Source organism: Diospyros lotus, chromosome 12, assembly GCF_014633365.1.
Source record: "Diospyros lotus cultivar Yz01 chromosome 12, ASM1463336v1, whole genome shotgun sequence".
Lineage (NCBI taxonomy): Eukaryota > Viridiplantae > Streptophyta > Magnoliopsida > Ericales > Ebenaceae > Diospyros > Diospyros lotus.
The window spans coordinates 31,397,310-31,406,652 of NC_068349.1; the positions used below are offsets into that span (position 1 = coordinate 31,397,310).

Below are 9,343 nucleotides of genomic sequence, written 5' to 3' on the forward strand. Positions count from 1 at the left end.
TCAAGATATGCACAGCTCTCATCTCCCTCAAGATAAGCATATCTTGGCCCCTGCATATAAGAAAAAAATGGCGCATATGTCCTCTAATGTATTCCAAAAAATTCAACAAACAGTTTGATAAAAATCTTGGAATGTTTCCCAACCTTATCTTGACCATTCCATATCTTGATCCAAAAATTATTCCGAACTTATTTTGATACTCCTTTTATCTTACTTATTTTAACAAATGCTACCTTAGTCAAGGGAAGACTTTGAAAGAGAAGGAGTCTACTGAAGACCTTCGCCAGACATGATGGAACGAAATGCACAAAAATCTAAAACTATCTTTTTTTTTTTTTTTTTTCACCTCATGACATAAGAGTTATAAATATAGGCCAAAAAGGAACGTGCAAGAGCTACCCACTATCAACTCCTATAATTTAGGCAAGCAACTACACCCACTTAGGAAAACAACCAACACACGCCTCCCTCTCTTTCAAAGTCTTCCCTTAACTAAAAAAATAGAATTCCAGTTGGGCACATGTTTTCAGCTGCCTTCCAAGTCAATAATCGACTCCTTCTAACAGTTGGAACAAGTCTTTATGTAAGCCATGCAGAAATAATTCAATTTAGTGCTCCTAAATTCCAACCTAGATCCAGACCATTTTTGGGTAGGAAAATTATCTTTCTTGACTTTGATCTCTTCATAATAATTGTAGCTTAAGATGTGTAGATAAATTTGGGATTTTGAATCACCTCAATTGGATATCAGAAGCCTTAGATACGCACTTTTTAGGCTCCAGAGGTTGAACATGAATCCTATTATTTGGTTTTGATTTATTGAACTGACTTGAATGTAACGTTTGAAAACCCGAACGAAGTTGGATTTTGGTCCGTAATACCATTTTGGAAAGCTTAGAATGTCTACTTCAAGTATTCTAAAGATCACTTTTTCATCCTAGAATTGCTTCCATGACAAAAACATGCCAAAAGCTAAAAATTTTTGTCATTATTAAAAATGCTGGAATTTTCTGAATTTTAGACATAGATTACTAAAACTTTGCCCCTTAAAAACTTTGCCCCTAATGTCTTATACATAAAAGATCATCAAAAATGAGCACCATAAGACATAAAACATGTTAAATAGACTAAATGTAAGAAAAATAAAAATATAAAATTATGAGTTTATCAAAAGACTAGCACTCCTTAGCCCCATGGGCAGATTGGTCCGAGCGTTGAGATTGCACATCCCATCCCTCATTTGCATTGAGATCTGATCTTCCATAAAATGATGGTGGGCACAACTACATGCATTAGCCACCAAGTGTTGCACACACTAAACAAAGAGAAAAATAAAAGGTGAAAAAGGGAGGAGAAATAATAAAGTAAGAAAGATGAATGAAAATACTTACACTGATAAGCTCATGCTCTGTCCAAAAAGTCCAAGAAATTTCCACTGAACATGTCCCCCTCTCGTCTCACGAAAGGATGGTAGAGTAAATGAAATGAACGCCTATCTCAAACGCTTTCAACGAATCAAAATCGACCACAGCAAGCCTCACTTGGAAGTGACTACCTCTCAAGCGACAACCATCCTCCATTCAAATAGGCGACTGTAATGGTTGAACTTTTGAAAAGACAAGTGGACGAGAGCAACTGTCCCAAACTCGGCACAATCCTTGCGAAAAGGTGAGGGACCTATTACACCAGGCATGAGTCTTGTAAGGACGCTAACAAAATGAACTAGAAGGATCGGCCTCAAGTAACTGCAGCATCTTGAGAGTGTTGGCAACTAGGTTGGCAATGAAGTTTAGCAATAGAAGGCATTAGGAAGCCCAAGGCCCCCTTGCCTAAGCTGCTGAAGGAGTATGTGGTAAGTCAAACATCAAGAGAGAAGAGATCAAGGGTCGAATCTCTTGAGAGAGCACCTCAAAAACAGACATTGTAGCATCCACCTCTCGTGAGGGTTGGGGTCTCTTACTAAGACCCTCACCTCCAACTCGAAGAGGCCTGCTCAAGCCATCAAGCACCATCTTCTTCCTCTTAGTGGCATTTGTGAATCAACCCATGTTACAAAAAATACACAAGAACTAGCCAGAAAACAAAAACAAAGAAACTACAACACAAGCAAAGAACTAAAAAATACTCTCTTGAGAGAAACTAGCTACCTATGGGGGGCGGATGAGTGTGACTAAGACCCCTCCCTCAACTCATCCTCTAAAAGATGGCACCAACATCATGGGGAGACCTAACCATAGATACATCATGAGAAATCCCAGAAGGGCTGGCTAAATTGCTCAACAAGACACCCCAACCCACAAAGGCAATATTCTCTTCCAGCATGACATCTCAAAGGTAGACAGGACCTAAAGACGCTGAATTTCGGACTCGAAATCAGACCGAAGAGCCGTGGAACAACAGTATTTGATAGCATGTTTCTTACGGTCAAAATCCCAATGCCATTGACAAGGGTCACAAAATCGTAAGAAGGCATTAGCACAAACCACCTTTCTGTTGGTTTTACCATCTGGGGGAGAGGGGGGGGATGGCTCCTCAACGTAGGTTTTCGGGCACGGGAGACCAACCTCGCAATCGCATGGATCTCTGGGTGGCGAGGATGGCTTTCGCAGGAGACATTTGCAGTCTCCGGCGGCCGTCCTCCATGGAAGATAGAGGTCTTCCGCGGCCAATAGTCTGATCGACCCGACTTTCCGGGTTGGCCCGGTTTTTATTTTTTTAATAATTTTTTTGGTATTTTTCACTGTGACATATCAACATCAAAAACAAATCTTGAACAATCACATTACAAACGAAATGCACAAATTTATCGAGTTCAAAGCAACAAGCAGAAATCAAACAATCGCAGCACGAATATGCATCAAAAGCTACAAACACAACTAGAAGAGCTAAAGAAGAAGAGCAGAAACTCACCGACTAAGAAGACAGGCCCGAAGTACATTCAGCTCTCTAGAGAGAGAGAGATAGTTCGGCGTTCACAGATCAGTAGAGAGAGAAAGAAAAAGGGCCAGTTTATGGAGTTGTAGTGAGATAAATCCGAGGAGATCGCGACGAAAATCGGAAGCAAAGGCCCAACCCCATTCTCCAAATTCACTCGACAACGATGGATACGGACGAGGAGAGCGGCCGAGGTGAGAGAGAGATGGCGTATAGATATACAGCGAGAGAGAGAGAGAGTAACGTCTCGGAATTGAAATTGACATGCATGTGAAATGATTTTGGTTCGGGGAGCAGGGGGGGAGCGTGGAGGGGGAGAGATGAAAATGAAATGGAAATGGCGTTCAAATTCGTGCGAAATGCAGTGTAAATGAGGGTAGGATTTTTGAAATGCGGGGACGGGGGCGGTGGGACCGGCTTGGCCGGTGAGATTACTGGCTGGGTAGGTAAAAAGTCAAGGAACGTGATGACCGGCTGAGACGGTGACGTGCGCCAGTGACGGATTCAACTGGATTGAAATCGGGCGCTTGGCGTCCGCCAATCAGAGGCCAGGCCAGTCCCTGACTAGCACCCTCTAGTCAGCTGTGGAAGAGCCAGCTTCCACTAATGGCTAAAAATATCTTTTTTCAAAAAATTAAGGATTTTAATTAAAAATAATTTTATATATATAAAAAAATAAATAATTTAAACAAAAATATATATACTTTTTTTGTAAAAATTATTTGTTTACCCTTTACATTGTCTAATACTTATATATCAATAAAAATATATATCTAAATACTTTTTACATTTTATTACATAATGCTACACAATTATGTATTTTTATGTCAAGTATATAAATAAAATGCTTATACCCTTCCATTGATTATTTTCAAAGAAAAATTAAGAAAATCATTATGTAAGTATCAACTTACAGCTCCTTGTTTGTGACCACCATGTGCCCAAAAAATATTTTCTTGAGCCTTTAATTCTTTTAGAACACTTGATATTCTTTTAAATATTTTTTTCTATTTTTCTATAATTTTACTTATTTCTAAATTTTTTCATATTTTCTCCACTTTTTCTTTCTTCCTTCTTCTCTTTTTTTGTTTTTTCCAACATTAGTGCTTGCCTACTTGTGCTCGCTACCACCCTCTCCACGTGCACCTCACCGTAGCATGCATGTTAAGTTCATATATTATTGACATTTTAATGATATTATTGATGATAAAATATTAAGACAAAATTTTAATTAATTATGTATTAAATAATTGAGTGAACCCTTATACATGATTCAAGTAATTTTAGCTCTACTCAAATAGAAACTTTATAAAACATCATGAGTTAGACGAGATCATTTTCTATGCTTTCAATCTCAAACGAAGAACTAGCATTTTTTTATATTAGAGATCTATTTCAAGATTGAAAAGTTCAAGTTTGGAGATCTGTTGTTGGTTTTTGTGTGGATTATCATTAGAGGTTAGGCATTTGTGCAACTTGATTTGGAGAGATTTGGGATCTATGAAAGCTACGAATGAGGTAACTTTATTATTTACGTTTTTAATTGTTTTAATTGCGTAATAAATATAACAATTGAAGATCTAGTGAATGAGAACAATTATTTAAAAAAAAAAATTGGCTATTTTTATGCATGTCGAGGCATGGCTATTCCCAACATCTTATTCACCAATCAATTGGAGATAATATGCTAAAATATCAAGTTTTTTATACTTATATCTCAAATCAATTTAAAACTTCATCAAATGAAGTGTTAAACTAGCTACAAGATATAAAGTTTTTGAATTAAAACAACAGTCGAGTAGGTTAGGTTCCTAGTTAAATACTCTAAAAAGAACAGAAAGTAGGATTTTGCATCTCTTTTCCAAATTGTTTGTTAGGAATTTTATACTCAATTAATAACATGACCAATCAAATATCGAACATTACTCAATCGAGTGTTCTTTCTAAAGTCCATCCACAAATCGATTGTGAGTTATCTGGTGTTCGAGTAGTGTTATTCATCCAATCAACTATGTGATATAACTAGCAGAGTGAATTAGATTAGATAGAGAGTTGGTCTTTGTAGTTTAAAAAGTAATCAACTAAGTATTTTATGCAATTGAGTAAAGCTTGTGCTCAATTGATTGTCATTTAGTCCAATCGAATATGTGTCAAATCCAATTGATTATCTTTATTTTTCACTCGAGTATCTATGTGACAAAATTGAAAAATATAGCCATAACACAGAGAGACCTGAATACAGCATGAGTAATGTATTTAAAAGTCCTAACAATAATATCATTAATGATATCTACTGGTTGGCTACTTGGGTACAAAGCTAATACAATCTCTTTTCTTCTATATGCATATGAAACGGAACACATTAATCAATCAAATGTCATATTTAGGTAGTTTGATTCCCAAATGTTACTCATTAATTCTTTATCATGTGGCGTCAATGTAGTAAACAAAAATTGATATTTTGATTCATGAGTCCATAATCCCCATAACCAACAAATATGAATGATATTCTCACATATACTTTGTCCATTCATCATCCGTCTTTCAACTGTCTCTTTATGGCCATTTTTCTAAAAATGAATTAAACGAAAAATTGGGTGGTTAAGAATTTGAATCAAATTCTTTAAATTATTTTGTAAAATGTAAATATGTAAATTATGGACTCATTAACTGATAATTTTAAAATTATGTCACAATAAAATCACTATTGTTAAATAATAAAATCTCTTTAGACCAAATAGGCCTTTAGGCCAAATAGATCTCTATCAAAACGAGAAACCCTTTTTCAAATCAAAACCCTAGCCAAATTGCTTTAACCCCATTTTTGTGAAACCCTCTTGTAGTGTTTGCCACCATTGTTGGTCACTACTTTTTCTTTGGTCATTTCCTTCACCTCTGTTCGCCATTACTATCCTCAGCCTTCTTTTAGTTATCACCAAAAGATGAACAATCGTAGCCATCACCATAACTGTCATCCTTAATCACAATTACAGCCCCAACCGTTGCCAGGTGACCTACCGTAGTCACGAAGTTACATCAAGGAGGGGAAAAGGTCTCAGCATGAATATTTATGAAGAAGATGAAAGGCTGTAGTACAGACTCGCACACCATTATTGGAAATGATAGATCCAGGAAGTTGTCTAATCAAAGAATAAGAATGATCGAGGGAGGTTAGAAAAGGCGAATCTGTCGGAGAAAGTGATTGGTCGCAAGTGGTTGTCCTCACCGAAAAAGACGACCGATGTTGGAGACAACACCACCAACTTCTCCCTCCAGCCCTTCATCACCGACAACCAGTAGAGAGTCTTCGGTATTTCTCTAAAGGATTCATTTTTTGTACCTTTTAATTTCTTTTCCACACATACATACATACATATAACAAAATATTATATGAAAATACATATTTTCCTTTCATATACATACATATTTAATCTTTCATGTACATATACATATTTTTATACCTACCATGCATTTATACTTCCATACAATATGAACAAAGTAATGTATGTATACCGATACAACACATACATACACACTGTATAACCAAAAAACAACTCTTATGCTCTGATACCAATGTTGGATAAATTGAACATAAATGGTATATAAAAATCATAAACAAATGCAATAAAACTTACCTAACTCTTTGTAAAAGAAATAAATTGGATCTTCAGGTAGGGTTGAATCACTGGTTTGAAAACGAAATCACTGAAGCAGAAATCGTTTTTAATCCATAACCTAAAGGCTTAATTTCATACAGAAATCGTTTTTAATCCATTTTCACAGTATATATATACTGGCAGGCTCATGAGCATATTTCTTGATTCATTTGCCCACTTTCTCCAGAATTTGAGGAAATAGCTTCAACTGCATCTTATAGTTACCTTCGTCCAACTGCATATAGCAAATCTGGATCTGGATATGGATCAGAGCTCTTTGTGTGAATGACCCTAGTCCTTGACTCGAATCCGAGTCCATATTTATTACACCAGGTCATTCCAAATCTCATCTAGAAGGAAATGATCCCAAATAGGTAAATTCAAGATCTTCAAACCCATCAAGGTTCATCTCAATGACGTAAAATTTGTTGATGATGGTTGTGTGTATTAGTTTTTTTTTTTTTTTAGTTTTTAAGTGTTTATTTATCATTTAGTTTTAATTTAACTTAATTAGTTTTTAATTAACTCAAGTTATGCATTAGTAATGGAGGGAGTGTGTAAGCAAAAAATATAAACAATAAGAGTCTCCAAAATTATTTTTAAACTACATGGAATATCTATACAAATGATTCAAACTATAAATAATGCATGTGTAATTTACCCATATATAAATGATAGAAAAGACATGTATATATGTATTTATTATATGTATAAAAAAGATAGGTCAATCCCAACCACTTAAATATTATGTATGTGTGTGTATATGTAGGATAAATTATTAAAAGAATAGTCACCTTTATATGTATTTGCAATTTTAAAGTACCCAGTTTCATTATTTGAGTAGGTGTAACATGAGCATTGACTAGTTGGCCTTAGAATTCTTTTATACCTTATTGTGGAAAAAAATGTAAAATAAATAATCAAAATTTAATGCAATTAGTTAAAGCTGTGTAAAATTTTGGTTTAACCAAAATAACTAAACCAATTTGATCAAAATTGTCGATTCGATTAGGTTTTTGCTAAGAGTCGGTTTGATTTAGTTTTAAAATTTGGCAATTTTGGTTCTTTCAATTCAATTTGGTTCTATTTTCATGTTGAAAAAAACCAAAATAACTAAACCAACTAAGATTGTTAAACGATGTCATTTTTTACCCGAATTGAAGAAGAAAAGAAGAACAAAAGAACTGAAGAACTGAATCGATCCTCTCACCTTTTTATTCTCCTTTAACCCTTTGCAACTATAAGACTGTAATCCCCATCCCTAATCTGTGTCTCTCATCGCCATCTCTGACTAATCCCACCATTTCCTCGCTTTCTCCAACACTAATGGCAGCCACCCCTATCCCCCATTGCTACCAACATCTCTCTCTCCTTCTGACTGTTTCCTCCCACCATGATCCACTAGTTCCATCGCACCATCGTGCTCGACCATCGACGCCACCTTTGCAACTACCATTACCTTAAACATCGCCTCTATTTCCATCAACGATTAACGACATCTGGGCTTCGACCCCTTCGGTAAGGTTTTTGGCAACCTTCTCAATTTTCTATTATACACACACGAATATAATGAATATTTTCGACATTAAAACCTATATCTACTGGAATTTGACTATTAGATCCTTTTAATTTTTGAGTATGTAGATCGTTGAGCTAATGATAATCTAATGGTTAATTCCGATTATCTGAATCCGTCGTTGACAGTGGCCGATGATGTTTTTCCAGAAATGCAAGTTTTGAATAGAAAACTAATTTTAGATTTATAAAAAATTAATTGTTGGATCAAACTCATTTTTTGATATATGAACCACTACGATAAGGGAATGTGTTGGTTAATTCTGATCATTGGAATCATGGGCTGGCTTGATGGCCAGTGGCAACAATAAGGCCAAAAACTATTTGTTTTTTTTTTTTTGTTTTTTTAGTTTTGTTGATTTTTTTAGTTTTTTGGTTTGTTTGGCTTTTTGATTTTTTGGTTGATTCAACTTTTTCGTATTTGTTCAATTTTTTGATTTTTGGTTTGTTTTTTTAGTTTGTTTAGTCAATTCGATTAAGTTTTTTAAGATATTTTAATAGAAATTTGAAAAGTGAGAAGTTAATATGGTGAGGGAAGAAACAAAGTAATTTTTATAGATAATTTTTAAAAATCTTATAAAAAATTTTAAAATAAACAAAATAGTTTATTTTCAAACATTATACTTACTTTTAAAATTAATCAATGCCATCATTAACTATATCTTATTCTAACCAAGTTAAAGATAAGTAGCATGGATATTATAATGGTAATTGATTTTTAAAACCCATATTGATAATATAAATCTATATAACATAGTTTTATGGTAAAAGTTTACATTGGGTATCTTTTTTTATTCAATTCTCTAAGAAAAAGGGAGGGATGAAGGTTTGCTCGACAAAATTAAAGTAACTAAATTATGAGGGTGTTTAGCAAGGCTTAAAAGTTGATCAACACCACTTTTAAAATTATGAATCAACTTTTTTGGATGAGTAATCTTATTTCGACTACCAAAACACTGCATAACTTAAAAGTTATGCAATGAACATTTTTGAAAAGTTATAGGGGGCTAGCTTTTCAATTTTGAAACTTAAAACCTAAAGAAACAAAACTGAATTTGACAAGTAAAAGACTATTATAATCTCAAACAAATTAAAATTTTCCAACTATGTTCACATATATCCCTAACCTTCAAATCTCTTTCATCTCATCTCCCTTATCCTTCTTCTCGTTGTTCATT

At 34.5% G+C, this 9,343-nt stretch overlaps 1 long non-coding RNA gene across 1 annotated transcript; it reads right to left on the reverse strand.

The window, feature by feature from the left end:
* Positions 1-296: 296 nt before the first annotated feature.
* LOC127787104 (uncharacterized) lies at positions 297-3,270 on the reverse strand. The gene is made up of 2 exons (XR_008020104.1): positions 1,392-3,270; positions 297-1,315 (listed from the first exon to the last, which is right to left on the reverse strand). It is a non-coding gene; the product is annotated as an uncharacterized LOC127787104 (long non-coding RNA).
* Between the last annotated feature and the right edge of the window lie 6,073 nt (positions 3,271-9,343).